Source organism: Psittacula echo (genome assembly GCF_963264785.1).
Source record: "Psittacula echo genome assembly, chromosome: 21".
NCBI lineage: Eukaryota > Metazoa > Chordata > Aves > Psittaciformes > Psittacidae > Psittacula > Psittacula echo.
In genome coordinates, this window is record NC_137757.1 from 7366500 (window position 1) to 7387108 (window position 20609).

The 20609-nt window shown below is 57.2% G+C and overlaps 1 protein-coding gene across 5 annotated transcripts in view; it reads left to right on the forward strand.

Annotated features, from left to right (window-relative positions):
• The first annotated feature begins 11079 nt into the window (after positions 1–11079).
• The window catches only part of NFYC (nuclear transcription factor Y subunit gamma), a 31881-nt gene continuing 22351 nt past the window's right edge, over positions 11080–20609 (forward strand). For 3 of the 5 annotated variants that reach the window (XR_013958271.1, XM_080632388.1, XM_080632392.1), the window contains exon 1: positions 11080–11219. The gene's annotated coding sequence lies outside the window, so the exon portion shown is untranslated. Of the gene's footprint in view, positions 11220–11284; positions 11625–14173; positions 14311–20609 lie in introns of those variants that run through there. The other 2 variants (XM_080632389.1, XM_080632390.1) reach the window with 2 other exon arrangements.

Sequence of the window (20609 nt, forward strand, 5' to 3'; positions counted from 1 at the left end):
CAACAGCATTCCCGGCTGGCACAGCCAGCCTGGTGCTGCCCCTGCTCCCGGCTCCCTGACCCAGCAGCGGGTGGGGGATCCAGGGAACCCACCCGCTTCCCATCACCGCCAGTCTCTATTTTATTTATCTCTATATTGCACCACACCGGGATTCTCGGCGCGATCGCGCTGCTCCCGCGGCAGCGGGCTCCCATGCACGTCCCCTCCTTCCCCACCATGGACACGCATCCCGAGCCACCAGCGCTTACCGGTACCGCGCACCGCTCTCCCGGGACACGGCCCCGAGCACCCCGATCTCCAGCGAGTTGGCCCCGGCTCCCGCGCGGGCCGGGATGGGGGTGGGATGCACGGAGCCGCCGGGAACACCCAGGAGCGGTGTCATGGCTGTAGCATCCCCCCCTGCCCGCAGCCAGCGCCTGGCGCCGGTGCACAACGCGCAGCCCAGCGCAGCCGGCAGCAAAACGTGCTCCCTGTTGCATTGCAACCGCTGCTGCTGCCTCCGAGCCGCGGGAGGCGGCCGGGGCTGGACCCTGCCCTCCCCACACCGGCACCCAAACGCAAAGGGGAGGGGAGGCACCTTACCGCCCTGCGGCCGTGCGGGAGGAGCGGGCAGCGCTGTCCCCGCCGAGGCTCAGCTCCAGAACCCATCCCCGGCCGGAGACGGAGGTGACGGGGCTGGTTAATCTTTAAAGGGCTCCGGAGAGCGGGGCTGTGCCGCTGCTTCAGCATCTCCTCCAGCATCTCCATGGTTACAGCCCTGACCCAGTTCTCCTCCCGGCCCCAAGCACGGGCAAAGGGGTCCAACAGGGTGGGATGAGCCTCGGCCGGGCTGGGGACATACCTGTGACGGGCTTTGGGTGCCCAATAACCCTGCTGGGTCCCTCCAACTGGACAACACGGACCAGCCGGGCGATGGTGGGGCTGGGAAAAGTGGGGAGCAAGACATGGAGGGTTGGGGGTCACAGAGGACCCCAGGGAGCAGATGGGGCTGTACAGTGCATCCCAGCGACTGGAGGGCCTCTGGGGCTGCATGTGGCGAGGAACAACGCAGGGCTGTAAGGGAGCCCCAAATATCCCACTGAAATAGACATGAGGGGCAAAGTATTGATGGGAAAACTGGAGACCAGTAACGACCAGCCTGAGAAGAAGGACTTGGGGGTGCTGGTTGATGAGAAACTGAACATGGGCCAGCTTCAGTGTGCGCGTGAGTCCAGAAAGCCAACTGTATCCTGGGCTGCATCAAAAGGAGCGTGACCAGCAGGTTGAAGGAGGTCATCCTGCCCCTCTACTCTGCTCTCATGAGACCCCACTTGCAGCACTGGGTGCAATTCTGCTGTCTTCAACATAAGGACATGGAGCTGTTGGAACAAGTCCAGGGGAGGCCATGAGGATGCTCAGGGGCTGGAGCACCTCACATATGGAGCCAGGCTGAGAACACTGGGGCTGTTCAGCCTGGAGAAGGGAAGCTGCGTGGAGACCTCAGAGCAGCTCCAGTGTCTGAAGGGGGCTACAAGGATGCTGGAGAGGGACTCTTCATTGGGGACTGGAGTGATAGGACAGGGGGTGATGGGTTCAAACTGAAACAGGGGAAGGTTAGATTGGATATAAGAAGTTCTCCCCTGTGAGGGTGCTGAGGCGCTGGCACAGGGTGCCCAGAGAAGCTGTGGCTGCCCCATGCCTGGCAGTGTTCAAGGCCAGGTTGGCCACAGGGGCTTGGAGCAAGCTGCTCCAGTGGAAGGTGTCCCTGGCCGTGGCAGGGGCTGCAACTGGATGAGCTTTGAGGTCCCTTCCATCCCAAATTATTCCATGATTCTATAAAAAATCCTGTGTTTTGGCAAAGGCTCTGGGGAAAGAGGGAGGAGCCCACACACAGGTGGGTTGAGGAGGAGGAGGAGGGAGGTGATAAATGAGAATGGTGGGGCCAGCTGAGCTGATGGCTTGTAGGGGAAGGAGGCAGAGGGGGTTTGGAAGCCCTGTGCTCCCTCAAAGTCCTCCAGGTTGGTGTCCCCAGGCAGAGATGGGGTCTGAAAGCCCCAGCAGTGGGGCAGCTACTCCCCCTGCCCCTGGGCAGCCTCCAGCAGGGTAGGAGAGCACTGCAATGCTGCTGGCATCTGGAGCAGGTAGGACCTAAAAGCATCAGTCTGGGGGGAAGAAAAGCTCCCTATCGCTGCTGCTGTGGGACCTGCCAGTCCTGAGCAGGGCACAGCACCCTGGGCAAGCAGCAGCAGCACTGCTCACAAGCATGTGCTCCTCCTCAATATTAGTAAGTAAAGCAAGGGGTTATTTCCCTAAAAGTACTTGATGCTCATTAATTGCTCCAGGTTTGATAGGCAGCTGCTCATAGAGATTTAATTGCCCAGCAAGAGGTATAAATCAGGGCATGGGAGCTGAGAACTTCCAACTCCAGCTACTGGAGTTGAGCATCTCATTGCTCAGGCAGGTTATAGCAGTGATTCTGGCTGATGCTTGCTGCAGGCACAGCACTAAAGATTCTGCACAACCTCTGTGGAAAGGATGGGTCGAAATGGGCTCCATCTATAGGAAAAGTGGAGCTTAGTGGTGTGTTTGAGGCAGCTGGAGGATATCCACTGGCATGGGAAGTGCTGCTGTGGATGAAGAGCTTGGTTCCCCCACATAGACCTGCTAGTGAGATGTAGTGACAGTGGCTGATGTTGTGGCCTGTGGATGTTCCTAAGGGCTGAGAGATGGCTTCATGGAGACCAGCTCTTCCAGGAACACAAGCAATGCATCACCTCTCTTCCAGGATTAGCAGTGGGATGGTGCTCCTCAAGCCCAGGAGCAGGTCACGTCTGAGCAACCTTTCTTCTCTGGCTGCTCTTCCCTGCACTGCTTCTGGGCATAGGATAGACTGGGAGCATCGCTGGGACCCAGAGCAAGGACCACTGAAGCTGCAGCCCTGTGTGGGGGTCTCCAGCACCTTGATGCTACAGAAGAACCAACTGTCCCACGCAGGAACCCTCCTCATCCCTACTGTGTCCAGGCGCACCTTGGCCATGGTAACTCATTGCCATCACTCCAGCTGCAGTGATGCTCCTGGCTCCATCCAGGAACACTGGGACAGGGAACCGAGTCCCTCCAGGTGGGACAGGCAGGAACAGGGCATTTTCCTGCACCCACCCCGTGGCCATCTTTCACTGGGTGGGAGGATGGATACGGGAGCTGGGGGCAGCCACGTGCCCCTGTCTGGTGGCCTGATCTTGGGGCCTCTGAGATGCCCACAGCCATGTCCCTGACACCATCCCTTTCCCTGTGTGACATCTGCCTCCCGGTTAAATCAGATCTGCACCGAATCCCATCGTTTCCAAGGCAACGTAAAAGCATCAGAGGAGCAAAAGCCACCAAGCAAAAGCTGCGGTGAGGGACGGGCAGCTCTGCTGGGTCACCTGCCTGGCAACGAGGGCTCATGGCACTGAGACAAGCACCGGCACATCCCTGGTGGTCCAGCCCCATCCCGCAGGCACGTGGCAGGGACAGGCTCCTGCAGGGCAGAGCTTGGTGCCTCTGTGTTGGCTGCACCCTGGTGCTGGTTCTGGCCATGACGGGCAGCCTGGGAGAGAGCAGAACCTTGCTGTGGATGTGCCCAAGCAGGTGTGTGGCCACCACCACCAGCAGCCTTGGGTAGCGTGATGCTGCAGGCATGCGGCCCCGAGAACTGGGCCGCTTCCATGGGGAGGCAGTGGGGCTGTAGTAAACCAGCCCAGGGCCTTTGGTAGCCCAGGATGGATCAGGGATGGGATCTCCTGTGCTCAGCCCCCAGCCCCGTGCCTGCCCTGCACTGCCACGCTGGGGCCAGTGTGGCTCTCCCCAGCACAGAGGGGCTGTGGGAAGGAGCTCTTCCCGTTTCCCAGCAGCCGCTGCCTTCCTGGCTGCACAGCTCTGAGCTCTGCAATGCAGCTCACACAGCTTGTCTGTGTGTGTGAATCCCATCAATATTTCATGGAGCTGCTTCCTCCAGGGGAAGGGCTGCTGTCAGCTCCGGCTTTCCACCGCTCCTACCAGCATCCTCCTCTTGGAGAGAGCATCGGATCTCCTTCCACCAGCCCCCTCTTTCCCTCCCCTTTCTGCACCTGCAAATCTCTCTTTGCCTTTCAGGGGTTGACAGCTCTGGAGTCCCTTTGGGGTCACATCAAGGCACTGTGGTCGCTGGAGCCTGCCTGCAGCAGAGGTGCCCAACGCTGCAGGCACCCAGGACCTGCAGCTCCAGGATGGGTGACTGAAACCACCAACAGCCTCCATCTCCCCAGCTCCACATCCATCACAGGATGATGAATGTGGCCCCATCACAGCTTGGTGCCAGCAGCACTGACTCTGCCTGACCAGGTTCAATTGCCCTGCCCAGCACACGTCCAGCCACAGGTCCCGGCTTGTTCTCAGTAGGAGCTAGGGTGGACCAGGCTGTCTGCAGAAAAAGTTGCTTTTTAAATGCTAAGACAGCACTATTCCAGCAAAGCTTCTTAAGGGATCAGCAGAAAACTTGCTGTGGGAAGGCTTCTGTGAGCCGGAGCGATGCCAAGAGACAGCGGGAGCCTGGCACTGCCCATGGCTGGAGCAGCACTGGCACCCACATCCCTGGCAGAGCAGCAGGATGGGATAATGGGACCCTGGAGCGTGTCAATCGACACCCAACAACTAAAATAGGTGCAAGTCCCCATTTGCAGGCTGAGGATTCCAGCTCTGGAGTCCCTTTGTCTGCTGGAAGGGTGAGGAGCCGGGAAGGCTCCCACCATGGTCCAGCACCGGGAGCCGCGGGGCCTGGCAGGCAGCGAGCACAGTGGCAGCAGGGCTGTCAATCCTGTACGGAAGCACTTTCAAGTCTTTACTACATGAGCCTGTTTCCTGCTATTCGAGGTGCTGTGACAAAACATTTGGAGTGAGTTGAAATGGATGCAAGGAGATGGTGCCACACGACCTGGGCTTCACAGGCAGGAAAATGAGGCATTTTCCTAACTTTAAAGTGTCTCTTGCATCAATGTGATGCTTCCTGTAGGCTGTGCTGCAGCAAGAGCTGCCGGGAGCCCGCAGAGGGCCGGGTGGCACCGGCTGGCTCAGCTTGAGGGGCAGCAGAACCTGCGGGAGGACGAAGCTGGACTATGTGGGAAAGCTGGGGGGGATTTGCCCCTTGCCTTGGGATGCAAGGAGCCGTGGAAGAAGCAGACCAAGATGCTGCAATCTCACCATCTTCTATCCATGTTCCATAAAGGTTATTGTGACCGGTGCTGTGAGGATGGGGCTGACAACGGGGATGAAACAAGAGCCTGGGAGTGCTGTGACTGCAGAGAGGAGCACTGGGACATGGGAGGTGGCAGGAGTTTGCCCTCACAAAGGGGTGCTGGAGCAGGTAAAATGTTCTTTGGGAGATGTGAGCACAGCACAAGGGCTGGCTTCCTAGCACTGCTGATGTAGGGAGAAACAGGCACACGTCTGAGCTGGGGCTGGATGAGAGGTGCGGGAGCAGCCCGTGCCTGGCTCGGGCAGTGTTTGGGCAGGCAGCCCGGTGTCCCACGGTGCAGGGATGGCCCCACACTGGGTTTGTGCCACAAGCAAAGCCCATCCCTGTGCCGCAGCCCCAGGGGTCCCGCAGGGTCCTGCTCTCAGCACTTTAATGCAATAAGCAGCACAGCCTCACGGGATGTTCCCTGTGCACCAAGTGATGCAATTCAGCCAAGGGCTTTCCTCAGCCTCCAAAAGCCCCTCGCTATCCTGCTCGGACCCCCAGGAGCAGGCACTGGCCATCACAGAGCCCGGCACAGCCATCACTCCCCACAGGGACACCTCTGCTGCTCAACGTGAGCACCCACGAGTGGTCCTGGCTTTAGGGACCGCTGTGGCTGGCCAGGCCCATCCCAGTGCTTCCCTGCGGCTGGAATAAGCGACGTCCACGCTGCCCTCAGGCTTCTCCCCACCCACTGTAATCGCCCCGATTGTAGTAAGCAAGGAGCAGCGCAGCCCCTCTGCCCATCCCAAGGCATCGTTTTCGCTCCTCCTCACCAGTTCTGTCCTGGATTTCCCTACAGCACCTGCCCGAAGCACCATGGATCATGGACCAAGCCGAGCCAAAGCCGTGTCCGAAGCACCGACTGGAGAGGTGAGCGCTGGCTGCTCGGTGCCACTCCCCCAAAGCAGAACCCACCCGTTTCACCGGTCCCGACCCCCGGTTCCCCAGCGTGCACGGGACGGGGTTGACGTCAACGGGCTTTCAGCGGGGATGATGGATGGCACGGGAAAGAGCTGCCTGGGAATCGCTGCCCCAAGCCGGGGGGCCCCGGTGAACCGGCCCCGGCAGCACCCAACCGGGGAGCCCTTGGGGACTGGGGGAGCGCAGCCGCAGCCCCCACGCTTGCAGTGCAGCGATGGTCTGGGGGTGTTCACGTCCCGGCTGCAGCCTGGGGAGTGTTTTAGGGGTCCCGGGTGCACCCTGCCCGCAGCCGTGGGGCGCAGCTGGAGGACCGGGGCTGTCCCACCGGGAGTCGGGTCCCCTCGCCCTCCCCCATACCCGGGGCTCCCATCCGTCTCCACCCGGCACCGCATCCCCGACGCGCATCCCCGGAATCACCTCCCGCCCGCTCCCGGGGGATGCTCCGGGGCAGGTGCGGCCCCGCTCCCCGCCGGACCCAGCCGGTGCCGCGGTCGCGCCGGGCTTCGGGACCACCGCACCCTGCGCCGCCGCCGCGGGCACTCACTCACCGCTGCCGCCGCCGCCGCCCGTGCCCGCTCCTCCCCTCGGCCCCGGCGGGCTGCTGGGAGCGGCGGGCGGGGGAGCCCCGGGCCCGGCCCCGACGGGCGGTGGCGGAGAGGGGCCGGGATCCCCCGGAGAGCGCGGCCCGGGGCTGCCAGCGCCCCGAACGCTGCCACCTGCACCCGCTCCCGCAGGGGCACACCGGGAGCTGCCAGCTTGACCCCAAAGCCACGGTCCGGCCACTGCAGCCGTCAGCGGATCCTGAGAGCTGGCGGCTGCAGCCTGCACCTGCCAGGTGCACCCCCAGAGCCTCCAGCTTCACCCTGCGCCCATCAAACGGACACCAAGAGCTGCACCTCACACCCGTGGGTCAGACCCCAGGAGGCAGGCAGACACTACACCCATCAGCTGGGCTCCAAGAGCTGCCACCCTAACCCTTCTCCCACCAACTGGACCCCAAGAGCTACTGGCCAGACCCAACGCCCATCACCCGGACCCCAAGGCTGCCCACAGGGCAGCAGGAGCCTGCAGCCAGGCCTGAAGCGTTGCCGCTGGTCCCCGCTCAGCGCCTGCTCCTTTGGAAACACAAGAACCTCCCGCCTCTGGTCCCTTCGGCTGCCACCGGGGCAGAGGGTGGCTCTGCCGGGGAGACAGAGCCCTTCTTGTGCCCTGGCTCCTTCTGAAGGAGGAAGTTGGAGCAGAGGCAGCCCCGGTTCCCGCGCTGCCCTTGGACTCACCTTGGCTCCCCGCACACACTCATTTCCCTCTCAAAAGCATCTCTTCAGTTGTGGTAAATTCCTCCAGCGCTTTCCCTGTGTTGCCTCTGAGGCTGACATGGAGCCACGTGCTGGGACGAAACCCTCCTTCACTGCCTTTAACTCTGTCTCTCCCTAAAACAGCTCTGGGCTGGGATTCCCCAGCGATGGGCTCCCATCCTCACCATGCTGGGGGCCCACCCATGCAGGGAACCACCCAGCCCCCGTAGGCAGAGCCTCCGTGGTGGGGTCAGGGCCTGGGCTGATCGGGGGCAGTGTCCTCAGGGTGGGTTGGTGAGTTCGGTGCTCAATGGGCACCCACAGTGCAGGGAGGATGGGAGGGGGAATTCCAGCTGTGGGAAGGGATCACCGGGGAGAGCCGGGATGCGGTGGGTCCCGGCGCTGGGCACAGGAAAGCTGGATAGAGAGCAGGAATAGCTGAAAGAACTAAATAAGGAAACTTGGATAAAACCTCGCTGAAGTAGGGAGATGGTTTCCTAACAGAAGTCAAAGCATATAAACAAAGTCGGGAGGAGAGAGGTTGTCTGAGGGGCCTTCAGAGGAATGGCTAGGAAAAGCAGCTGAAAATATCTCGGTAGGGGAGGCCGGTTCATCAGAGCAAACTTCCAGCTCTGTGGGGAAAGTGTCAGTCCTGGGAACAGGGGCAAGAGACAGCGAAACATGTGTCTCAGGAGGGGGAGGTGTTTCCTGTTAATGCATCATTTTCAACTGCCACATTCTGGTGATAAAACATGAAGTTTATGACAATAATAAAACAAGAATGACAATGTTTTCAGTTCAATTGGTAGGGAACTTTCTGATCGGCTCTGGGTCTCCGTTTCCCTTGGCAGGTTGCTCCAGGATCACTCACTGACCTCCCACTGGGAGGGACTTGGTGGCTTGCACTGATCCCCTGGGATGGACAGAAGCCTCGGACTTGGTCTTGTGCTGGGATCTCATCTCTGATGTCTCTGAACCCATCAAGGAGCTCAGCTCTCTGTTCTGTCAGCTCCTCACCACTTTCTCCTTCATGTCTTGGGTTTGTGCCTGCAAAAGGGAAGTGGTTTAATGCAATTACCCCAGTAAAGCCCCACATAAGAGGATTGGTGGTGCTGTGGTGCCGCAGTACTACCAGCAGCACGTGGCACAGGGGTGAGTGTGCTGGCTGTGGGTGCAAGCCTGGCCATCACAGGCACCCCAAAACCCTGCTGTCCCTGCAGGGGTGACCCTGGGATTCTGCAGACCTCATGGGCCTGCATCTGCCTGTGCTGTGGTGGCTGCTTGTCCCAGTGAGACGTGGATGGGATGGGCAGCAGAACACACCGAGAAGGGGGAAGAAGTGCTCGGGCTCTGGGGTGGCCCAGGGATCTGGGCTGGGTATTCGTGCGAGAGAGGGATGCACCTCGAGCAGGGTTATGGGGAGAGGATGCTTTATGCTGGGGCTGGGTAAACCAAATGTGTTTGGCAGCGGTTTCTCCAGGTCTCTCCTGCTTGGGAAACCCCTCTGCAGTGGGACTGAGCAGGCTGCACTGAATCCTATTCCTGGGAGCTGCATCCGCTCCCTGCTGCCAGCACAATGCGGGTGCTTTCCGGTCCCCAGTTGGAGCTGGGCTGGGAGAAACAGGGAGCACGACAGATATTTGGGGGCTCTAGAGAAGGTAAAAACTAACAGGCCTCAAAATCTGGCTCTCAATAATCTCTATTGCCCCCAGAATCCACAAAGCAGCATGTCCATAAATCATTTATACCAAGGTTTTTCTTTTTGACACTTTTCTTTGCCCCAAAGCAACAGCTTGGTTGGGATGAGTCCAGGGATCTGCTGTAACCGGAGTCCCAGGGACAGGATGGGCTTGAGCCGAGGAGGAGGGGCGTCAGGCACTCTGTTCTGAGAGTCAAACAACATCAACCCCTCCACAAGCGGCCTTTGGGCGCAGCCAGCGCAGCTCCTGAAGCTGTGGCACAGCTCCACAGGGATTCCCTCAGCAGGTACCAGATGCTGGTGAAGTGCAAACCAACAAATCACGAACAAACCTGTGCAGGCTCCGATAGAGCAGAGAGTGGAAAAGTGCTTTTCTTTCCCCGCTTTCTTGTTTTCCTTGGCTCCTCCCCGTTCTGGGCAGGCTGACACAGAGCCCTCTGTGCTTGAGGATGGCTGTGACCCTGCTTGGGGAAGCGGAACGGCTCCAGACAATGCAACACTGCAGCCGAGAGAGCAGGTGGGGGACAGGGAGATCACAGTGCGGAGCGCGGCACACAATGGGATTCAGCGGGAGGAGAAGAGGGGAATTGTGCAGGAACCCCTCAAGCAGGGCCTGGATCCTGCAGGAGTCAGAGCTGAGGGTTCCACAGCTGTGGCCAGCAGCAAAGTCAGCAGCAGTGCCGGATAACTGATTTAGAAATGAGTCATTCTGAAGAGGGGCCTCGCATATCATCGCCCTGGAACAGCACCACTACCATCAGGCTGGCTCTGAAACGGTGAGAATTAGCATTGAAAACAACATCCCAGCTCCAGCACAGCTTTTATTTCCCTTGGCTGCCTTGCAAGTGCCCCGAGACCATAAAGTTGCAAGACTTTGGATAAAACTGCAGGCCTTTGCTGCAAGATCTCTCCCGCTTCAGCACCAACACAGAGCCTTCAGGGTAGCCAAGCTCCAAACCCACAGCGTGAGGAGAAATGTGTCCCATTTCCTGCCTTTGGGCAAATGTCCCACAACAGAAATCACTGCTCTGAGCCCTGTTTACAAGGTGCAGCGGGGATTTTCTCTGCCATATCAGGAACTTCACCCACCGGTATCGCTGAGTTTGGAACTCTGTGGAAAGGTGAGGGTAGCACAGCAGGACACAACTTTCCTTTCCCCCATATAAATGGCGTTTAAAGCACCTGACAGGCAAGACCTTGCTGTAGTTGTAAACTGGATGCAAAAGATTTAAATACTTTATAATACTTTATAGCACCAACAGGACCGGAGGGAGGTGAAGATGGAGCCACTGCTCAGGACGGGCTTTTTCATGGGAAAAGCACTGGAGCAGCGTTAAGTCACGCTGCAGTGTAACGTGTCCCGGAGCCAGGAGAGCAGTCCCTGGGAAACCCGCGGGGCTGCAGCTTGAGCCAGCTCCAGCTCGGGTAGGACGGTGGCAGAGCAGTACCATGCGATGACAGACTGAGGGCTGAGGAGGAGTGTTGGACAGCTCAGCGTGGCTTAGACTGGACAGCGCTCAGGCACGGAACCCTCCCCGGGAGAGCCGAGACCCGGCTCACGGAGGAGCAGCTCCCCCGCGGGGCTAGGCTGAGGGAGGCCGAGCTCCACCCGCCAGACCAAGGGGCACGGGGCTGGAGAGGCGGGGATTCGGAGACACCGAGGCACAGCCCAGCTCCCCTCCGAGCCCCAGCGGGTGACTCAGGCGAAGCCCAGTCCGGCTAGACCGACTCTGCTCCGCTAAAGGCCGCATCCCGGGCCACAACGGCGGCTCCGCCTCAGGGTCCGCCCGAGGCCACCACGCACCTGACGGTTGCCCCCCCGCCGTAAGTCTCGCGACATCAGCCGCGGGTCATGCGCCTGCGCATTGCTGCCGCGCAGGGGAAAGGGGCGGAGCCTCCGCCCCCCCCGCCTCACGGGTCCGCCGCCATCTTGTTTAGCGGCCGCTGGGTGCTCGCACTGCTCCGGACGTGACCCCCTCCCCCCCCTCCTCCCTCCTCCTGCCAGCCGGGCCGGGGGCAGCGCGGGCGCCGAGCGGACAAGGCGGAGGCCGCGGCACCGGCAGCGCCGGTGAGTGCGCGGGGAGTGGGGGGAGCGGCGGCCCGTGAGGGGGCGCGGGGCGGGGGCGGCCTCAGGAGATTCTCTCCCTCCTCTCCACCATCCTCGCCAACGGCTCCGCGCAGATTGGCACAGCAGCACCGCGCCCGCTGATTGGCCCGCGCTGTGGGAGGCGGGTGAAGGAAGCTGCGCGCTGATTGGATACCGAGGAGCGGACCGGGGAGAGGACCGGAAACCGAGCCGTTTCTCCGCGCAGACCGGAGGGAGCATGGGGGGGGTGGTCGTGGGGAGTGAGGCCCGACTGTGACCGGGGCTTGCAGAATCAGCAGGTCTGAGCTGCTGGAGGCGCACAGGGGTCAGAACGGGAAAGCTCGGTTTCATAGGCCGGTGAGGGCGCATGTTACCGTTCAGCTGCAGGTGAGCTGTGGGTCTCCGGTAGATACCTGAGAGATTATTTAATCTGTGCTTGAAGCCCGGTGGCACAGAGAGCTGTGAAAATACATGCACATAAACATGGTCTCTAAATTCTGCTTTTCCCTGAGCTGAGAAAATGACATAAATGTCCCAGGACTGGTGAAGTGCTGTGAGCTAAAAGCAATAGGAGTAGGGCAAGAATGAGGTTTCGGTCAGGTCTGTTCATCCTCTGGAGCCCCTTTGCTCTGGAGCCAGGCTGAGAGAGCTGGGCTGGGGCAGCCTGGAGAAGAGAAGGCTCCTTAAGGAGAGACCTGAGAGCAGCTCCAGTGCCTAAAGGGGCTGCAGGAAACCTGGAGAGGGGCTTTGGACAAGGGCCTGTAGGGACAGGCCAAGGGGAATGGCTTTAACCTGCCCGAGGGGAGATTGAGAGGAGCTCTTAGGCAGAAGCTCTTCCCTGTGAGGGTGCTGAGGCGCTGGCACAGGGTGCCCAGAGAAGCTGTGGCTGCCCCATCCCTGGCAGTGTTCAAGGCCAGGTTGGACGAGGCTTGGAGCAAGCTGCTCTGGTGGAAGGTGTCCCTGCCCATGGCAGGGGTTGGGACTGGATGAGCTTTGAGGTCCCTTCCAACCCAAACCATTCTGGGATTACCTGTGCAGGTGTTTGGGGGTTGGGGCACAGGACAGCTCTGGGATGGCAGCACCAGTTTATCCTCATGTCAGCTGCCCTGTGTGCCAGGGCTGGCTCCAGAACCTGGAGCTCTGGCAGGCTTTGGGCTGCTCACAGAAAACAGTTACCACTGGCTACTTGTGCAGTGTGGCTCTTCATGTTTCCTTTTGAAACACTTCGGTTGCATGAAGTTTGCTCCATGTCCTTAGGAATAAATGCTTCTTGTCTGTCTCACTAGCCGTCTGAGTACAGGCGATATGGAGCAAGCACGTGGGTACCTTCTCTTCTAGTTCTACATCCAGAAAACAGACTCCTGGCTCATCAAACACCTTTTGCTGCTGTTGCCCTTGGCAAATTAGGTTATGAGTTTGGACTGGGCTACTCCTGCTGGGTCTGTTTGTCCTCACTTGCACCGTGCTCTGGGCACAGCTAGCTGTCCCTTAGGTTCTGATTGTGGTGGTGACAACCTGATGTCATGCTCTGTTGAACTGCCTTGAGGTTCGTGTTGCTTTTAAAAGGGCTCATCTGAGATGCTGGTGTTTGGAGGTGCTTGTGGGCACCGAGCAGCACCCAGAGCTGTTTGCTCTGAGTGAGGGCTGGGAGTTGGGTGTAATCCTGCTGGCTGGGGGTCAGCCTTGAGCCAGCCCCTTTCCCGGCCCGGCCGCTCTTTGCGTTATTCTGTACTGGGTATTAATCTGTGGCTTCGTTCTCCCCACACACCCTAACAGCCCGTGGGGCTTATCTGGAAGTGCCGCAGCTCCCAGTGACAGTTCCGGGGTTAGAGCATTCCCTTCCCTTTGGCTCTGCAGTGAAACCTTACAAGTGGGATTTTGGCAATTCCCAAGTTAGCTCAACGACCCCGGGACACTCAATGCCCTGTGGGATTCCAGAGCTGCAGCGGTTGCAATGAATCCTTTACCACAGGGCTCCCAAAATTCATTTGGGGCCCGGGGTTCCACTTTTCCACTAGTCATTACTGGGAAGAGCACAGACGTTACCAAGTGTGATGATTATTATTAGTTTTAAGACACATTTTAACCATTTACGTATAAAAGTAGGTCTTGCTGGTGGTTTGTTACTTAATCCCTCCTCGCTCCCGGCCCCAGATCCCGGTAACCCGCAGGAGCAGGGAAGCGCTGGCTCAGCCCCGCGCTATTTTTCCCTCTTTTGCGCTTTATTCCGCGTTATTCCCAAGCGGTATTTCGGAGCGCCGGTAACTTCCTGGGCTCAAATGCCACCGGCAGCTCGCCGTTCCCGGCACCGGGCGCTCCCCCGACCCGCGGACCCCGATTTGAGGGGATATTCCCGACCCCCAGCTTGTTTTTGAGGCCGTGAGGGGCCGCATTCGTGCCGGTTCGGGACTTGCCACCGGACGTTCGCTGCGGATCGGTTCTTCCCCTCCCCGAGGCTCTGACGGCACTGGGAGCCCTCGGCGGGGAGCGGCGGTAGCGCGGTCGGGTCCGATGCACCGGCGCGGCCCCGGTTGCTCTGGTGCCGTCCGCTCCGTGCACGTGCGCCTCGCGCGCTGCCCCGTGACCCGCCGGTGGCGGCGGCGGCGGGAGGAGGAGGCAGGAGCGCACGTGCTGCCGGAGTGACAGGCTCGCCAGCCAATCAGCAGCCGCCTCCACCAGCCCTCCATGTGTTTGAATGGGAGTCTCGTAGCCAATAGGAGGCGTCCGGGGCGGGGAGCGCGCGCGGCCGGGCGCCGCTCTGACCCCTGCGCCGCCTCTCAAGGTAACTTTAAAACAGGAAGTGGACGGCGAGGTTGCGCCGCGGGCGGCAGCCAATAAGCGTGCGGGGCCGCGCCCTCCTCCTGCGGCGAGTAGCCAATGGGAGAGGGCAGGGCGGGCGCAGCAGGGTAGGCTGAGAGGCGGCTGTTAAAGGGGCCGGCGGTCCGGTCCGGTGGGGACGCGGAGTCCTGGCAGGCAGGGGTCAGCTCAAAGACAAAGCCATGGCGGTAGGGTTTGGGGACCGCCGATCCCGCCTCACCGACCGGCAGGCAGGGCCAGCAGCGGCCGCGGCCCGGTGAGTTGAACCGCAGTGGCCGGAGCCGCGCTGCTGGGGCGGGGGGCGGCTGTGGCCCTGCCCGGTGATGAGCGAGCAGGCCCTGGTGGCGGCGTCTGTCTGGCCGGCCCCGCGGTGCCCCGGCCTTGGGCGGCGGGAGGAGGAGGATTCGGCGGGAGATGGCAGCCCGGGAGCTCCGGGGGGGGCGGTGGGAGGCTCCGGCTCATGGCGGCGGTCGGAGCCCCGTGCTGAGCCCCCGGCGCTGCCCGGGGTCGTGGGTATGGCCGGGGGCACGGTGTGGGGGGAGCGCCGCCCTGGGGCCGGTAACCGGAGGGGGGGAACACAAAATGGCAGTGCCTTTCCCCTCCCGGGGCCGCGGCCGAGCCAGGGGAGGAGGTGGGTCAGTCTCCCCGGCTGCCCTTGGCCTGGCTGCCTGGGAGCCCCCCGCGGGCACCGGTCAGAAGCGCGGCTCCTGGGAGGCAGCGGGCCCCTCATCACCCCTAAACCCCCCACCAACCCTCCGGCAAGCATAAGCAGCCCTTTGTTTTCGTTTCTGATTGCAAAAAAGCGCTGAAGGTCACGGGAGCCCCGCAGCCCGGCGGTGACAGGCAGGAACCGGGTCGGAGCGTGCCTTAGCTTCCAAGTTTTCCAGCCTAAAGGGCTTTGTCGGCTCTGCCGGTGGCATCCGAACTCTGGTGGGGCCAGGCTCCTGCTGCCCGGTGTCACCGTCAGAGCCCGGGCTGGGCCTTCCCTCGTAGGACGAGTGACCTTGAAATCCCACTGCTCCGAGTTTGGAGAGCGAAGGACAAAGTTTGTTTATGGCACTTTGGACTGAAGGGGAGAGAAAAAGAGGGAGAATCCGACTGGCAAAAAGCTGCTGCCGGCGGCAGCAGGAGCACGGGGTAGGCTGTAGATTAGGGTTGAAGTTAGTTTTCAGTGAGGAGCCAAATCACATTGTAGACGTTCCTTCCCCTCTGCTCCCACTGAGATGCTGAGCAGTGCTGGTGCTGTCCTTGCCTCGTCAGGGTGAGCTGGTGGTGTGCTCCAGTGTTCTCAGTCCTGCTCTCACCCTATTTATTCTTTCCCTGATTGACCTTAAAAGTGTAGCAAATGAGAGGTGATTCCATTGTGCAGCTTGTTTTTGTGGGTGCTAGAAAAGGTGCAAGTTAACCTCGTCTCACGCTGCTGTCAGCTCCTAACAAAGGGCTGCATCTTGGGGTTGAACCTCACCCTGAAAGGTCTTTGAATTGCCACAGTCTTTAAGTATTATTGTGGGTGGTTTAATTTAAGATTGGGGAACGGCATCACCTTGGCCCAGGCAAAGCTTATCCAGCTCCTGGTGGTGTCGGACACATTTCAGGCTGAGAAGGGGCAAAATGAGAGGTGTCACCATAAGTCATCTATTAATAATGGTGACAGCTCTGGTATGTCTGTGGAAGAGCAGCCGCTCCTGCAGCAGGCTCTTGGCCAGGATGGGGGATTTACTGGCTGTTTGAAGGTCAATGGTAGCATCTTTAAGCAAAAACGAGGTATCTTTTGATTTTTGCCTTGAAATGAGGCTATATTTGGCTGCTACATGATTTGAAGGGGTGGCAGAATGTGAGGGAATCTGTAGCTAGCATGAGATGAAAAAAGAAATCCTCCAGAAGCCTCATTACACCCAGTGTTTATCGTATTTCATTGCTTAAGCTTGCAAGAGGTTGTAGCGTGTACAGATGGGTGCTGCTTGATCTTTCTAGGTCAAGAGCAGCAGGTAAAGCCTACAGCCTCTGGTAGCACCAGAAAGGGATTTAGTAACAAATGATACCGGTTCCTGACTTTTTCTTGCAGTTCCATAGGGCAAGGTCCTTGGATCCCATTTTCTGCCTCTTGGAGCAGTCAGTTCTGTGTCCCCTCTGTCCCTGGGCTCCAGTGGTGCTGGCTGGAAGCGCAGGCGCAAAAAACGGGAGCATCTTCTTGGTGAAGGGACTTCTCCCTGCTTGGTTTGCACTGACTTAATTGGCAGTGCAGGCAGCAGAGGTGTGAAGGACAAGCTTATGTGGGAAGCTGCTGTCCCTGGGTTGAGCACCTCGATGGCCTGGAGCAGGAAGAGGAGGAGGATGATGTGTGTGTACCTCGCTCGGACGGTGCTGGCTGCCTGCAGGAGGTCACCTCTCAAGCCGTGTCTTTGGGTTTGGAGTGATTTTGTTGGCTTTAATCAGGCTGGGATCTTACATTTCTATAATGCAGGGTGACATCTGTATCTTAATAGCGCTGGCACATGAAGTGGTTTCTTAATTTCAGGGCTTACTGATCTGCCCGTTTTGCAAGTGAGTTACGTTTGCATGGCTGCTTACTTAAACACTTTCATGAGTAACTTTTGATAAAGCAGGCACTTTACCTCCTGTTCCAGAGGGTCAGAAACTGTGTGACTGTTACAGAGGCACTGACAGCCAGCTCCAGGATACCTGACAAAGCTGCCCAGGAGCTACAGGAAGTTTTTGTTTGGTTTGTGCTCAAAAACATCAGGTTTTCTCCCTGCTGAGACCTCATACTTCGTAAGTTGCTTTGCTATTTGGTTGCTTCCTGATAAATCCACATGGGTCACTTTGAGGTGTCTTTTTTCCTCTGTGAAGGTGATGCAGAGGGTTAGAGATTTGCAGGTTTGTAATACAGCAAATAAAAATACCTACTTAGGCAAGAAGGGCCTAATGAGCCACCCCATCAGCCTTAGGGCAGTGCACTTGAGCTCCATTTAAGTGGGATCTGCTGAGCTCAGGAGGTGAAAAGCTTATGATTGGATGAAAGAATTATTTTTCACTTTCGCATTGCTTAACTGATAACAGTGAGTAAGGAAAGCAATAGGAACCTTGAATGTTAGAATAAACCCTACAGAACAGTATCCCTGATAATCCCTATAGAGCAATAACCCTGCAGCCCCCTGAAAGCGGTAGGTCTTTCTGACTTTTCTACCCAGAATAATGAGGTTTGCAGATATTAGAGGCTGGTTCAGCCTTTCACTGCTTTCAGACCATCACAAGTTCTTGTGAATAACTCCTGTTTGTCACTCAGAGTTCTCTGGGTTGTACCTGCTCTGTCCTGCTGTGGTCTGAGTCATTCTTTCTGCCTTCCTCTCTCCCCTCTCCAGCAGCACGGTGGTGGCTGAGCCTTGAAAATGCAGCTGAAGAGCCAAGAAACACGTGAGGTTTCAACTTCACTAAACCGAGTGTTTTAGTGCCTTTGGCCTAACGGTGCTGCAGCAGCTGGGTGTCAGCGCAGGGACAGATGATGAGCGTCTGCTCCAGATGCCACCCATGTCCCTGTGTGACAGGAGGTTACAGCGAGCACCCAGCTGAGCTTTTCCAGCCACTTCCATGGCTGTCAGGAGCAGGAGGAAGCGGGAGGGTGCTCAGAAGACTTTGTATCAAGAAACTCCTAATTTAATGCAGAACTATTTTTAAATTCAGAGTCTCAGCTAGAAAGATAAAATCTCCGGGCTGAGTGTGTGTAATCCCTGCTGTCTGAGCAGGCATTTTGCTTGTGCTTGCACTCCCGAGCAGGAAATGTGTATGTTGCATGATAGAACTGCTGCTGCCTGAAATACAAATGAAATTTCAGTTACAAATGGAATTCAGAAGGTGTTTCAGGTATTTCCAAATCTAGTGACAATTTTTAGCTCTGGTGGTATCTGTTGGTGAGACCGTGGCACAGGGTGCCCAGAGAAGCTGTGGCTGCCCTATCCCTGGCGGTGTTAAAGGCCAGGTTGAACAGGGCTTGGAGCAAGCTGCTCTAGTGGAAGGTGTACCTGCTTGTGGTTGGAGCTGGATGAGCTTTAAGGTCACTTCCAACACAAACCAGGCTGGGATTCTGTGATCCTGTTGTTGAGTGGGTAGTGGAGAGGCAGCTCATACCCAGCCTGATGAAACCCAGTGCCTGGGGATGGGAGAAGGGAGGAGCAGAATTCCTGCTGTAGGTGCCAGGGTGGAGAAGGGGAGAGTAGGAGTCGTGTGATCCAGCACAACACAGACTGCAGTGCTCTTAGCAGGAGCTGAGCCATGGGAGTGGTGCAAAGCAGATTTGGCTGCTGAAACCCAACGTCGCTGGTTTAACGGGTTATTGGAGGTGTTGGAAGATCCCGGGATTTGTAACTGATTTGGGCTTAAATCAAACGCTTTACCTCGTGTGAATGAAAACAGCCGTAATGCGTTACAGGTATTAGGGGGCTAATGTTCAAACTTTGAAGGTGGAATAATCTGCTGCTAAATATTCATAGGAAAAAGGGCTGGAAGGCACCTGAAGACGTCTGGGTTTTTTTTTTTTCTGCCTTAAGGCAAGATCAGCTTGACCCAAACACCCTTTTGCAACCTGCTCATAAAACCCCTTAGCAGTGAGTACTTGGTACCCTCTGTAGGTAACTTGGTGCAGCATTTAACTACCTGCTTGTGTTCAGAGAGACCTGCAAAGCATCCCTTATCCAGCAGTGTAGGTTCTCCTGTCAGTGATTCTCCTGTCAGCTGAAATCAGCCCTTTCTGGTGCCACCTATGTGCTGAGAGGATTGTGTGTATGTGGTACTGCAAGAGGGAACAGATAAAAATAAACACAAGGAATTGCAAAAGTTCCTTAGAATAACCCACTGGAAGGAAGCTCATGTTCTGGATTGTGCTGCTTTACTGACAGCCTCTGCAAATGGCTGTTCACAAGTTGAAAGGTTGTGTTGTCATCGGAAGCAGAACTGCAGATTTGCCTGGGTTTGTGCTCAGCACCTTTGTCCACCACCTGAAAGCTGCGTTAGATTTTACAGCTGTATTTATAGAAATGAAAGAGACTCCCTCTATCTTTTGCATAGCTGAATCTAGTGTTCAGTCTAAGATACCTGCTTTGGGGCTATGGTTTAGCTGTTTATGTACAGGCAATGATGTAGGAATAATAATGCAAGTTTTGTGCCTGGGTCTCGACAGGCTGTGCACGTGGAAGCAGCTCCTCCTTTTGGAAGGCGTTTGGCACCTTTGTACGGTGTACCCCAGCCAGGGACTCTCCAAGCCCCATTCCTGGGATGTGTTTGCTGTTATTTCTCACAGAATCATTCAAGACATTGAGAGCCAAAGTCTCATATGTTGTAATGCAGATCCCTGCGTGCTGCAGTTTGTCTTTCCTTCTGCTTTAGCAGGGCCAGTCACAGAGCTTCTCAGTGGCTCTTCCATCTGCCGTAGTGCTGCTGTTCGTTTAATTCTTAGACCTCTATAGCAGGATTTCCAGCTTGGTTGGTTCAGCTACTGCCACCAGTGCCAATTCTTCATCAGGTCAGAAACGTGCAGTTTTGATGGGGCTGTAACTGCAGCGCATGTTCCCTGGCTAGAAGCCTTCCACAGGGGGTGACACTGGTGGTGTGCCCAGCTTAGACCTTGCTGTCATTACTGTGTCAGAAGTCAGGTGAGTTCTCACAGCGAGTTTCTGACCACAGCTCAGGCAATTCAGAATCACTTTTACACTGTCACTGCCACTACCAGAGCAAGAAAAAGTAGCTCTTGGCTGGGGTTCTGCCACCGTTGTATTGCAGCCGTGCTCTGCACTGCTGCTGCTGGGCCTCTGCCTACTGAACGTGTCGATTGGAACTGTATCAGGAATGAATTTGACCTTGTCTCATGAAAGGAACTCGCCTGAAATTATCTATGTTGACTTGAGTAGGTCTTGAAGCAGAGCTGCTGTACCCTGAGTCGAGGTGTGATACCTCTGTGGAAGCAATTTTAGACCATTAAAGGTCCAAACGCAAAGGTTTGTTTTAGAATTAAGACAGCATAATACATACAAAACAAGTGGTGTTGACCTGCACTGCAGAGACAGCCTTTCAGTTTGGTTCAGCCACAGTGATTGCTGCTGAGAACAAAGAGTTCTGTTGTAGTCCACTTCCAACTCTGTGTATATTCTGTATGTGATATTCTGGTATCAAGTCAGGTGTCAGATACCAGATAGCTAATTTCTGTAACTGAGGTAATGAGAGCAGTATCTCAGGAAAGCATTGGCTTTTTCTCCTGCACTGGGGACTCCTCACTTGCATTTACAGAAATGTGTTGCTAAATTCATATAGACCCATAATTATTATTCTTGTGAAACTAGTTCTTGGTTGCTAGATTGTTCTTTCTGATCCTGGCAGGATTGGGTGTCTGGTGCTCACTGCTACACAGAGCTAATTCTTTAGACATGCAAGTGTGGCTCTGCACATTTCCCTTGTAAATCAAGGGACAGGCTCCCACTCTGGAACACTGCAGTTTGGAGAGCACATCAGACTGAAGCGTCACAGAATTCGGGTTTATTCACAATAGTCACTTTTCAGCTCTATGGA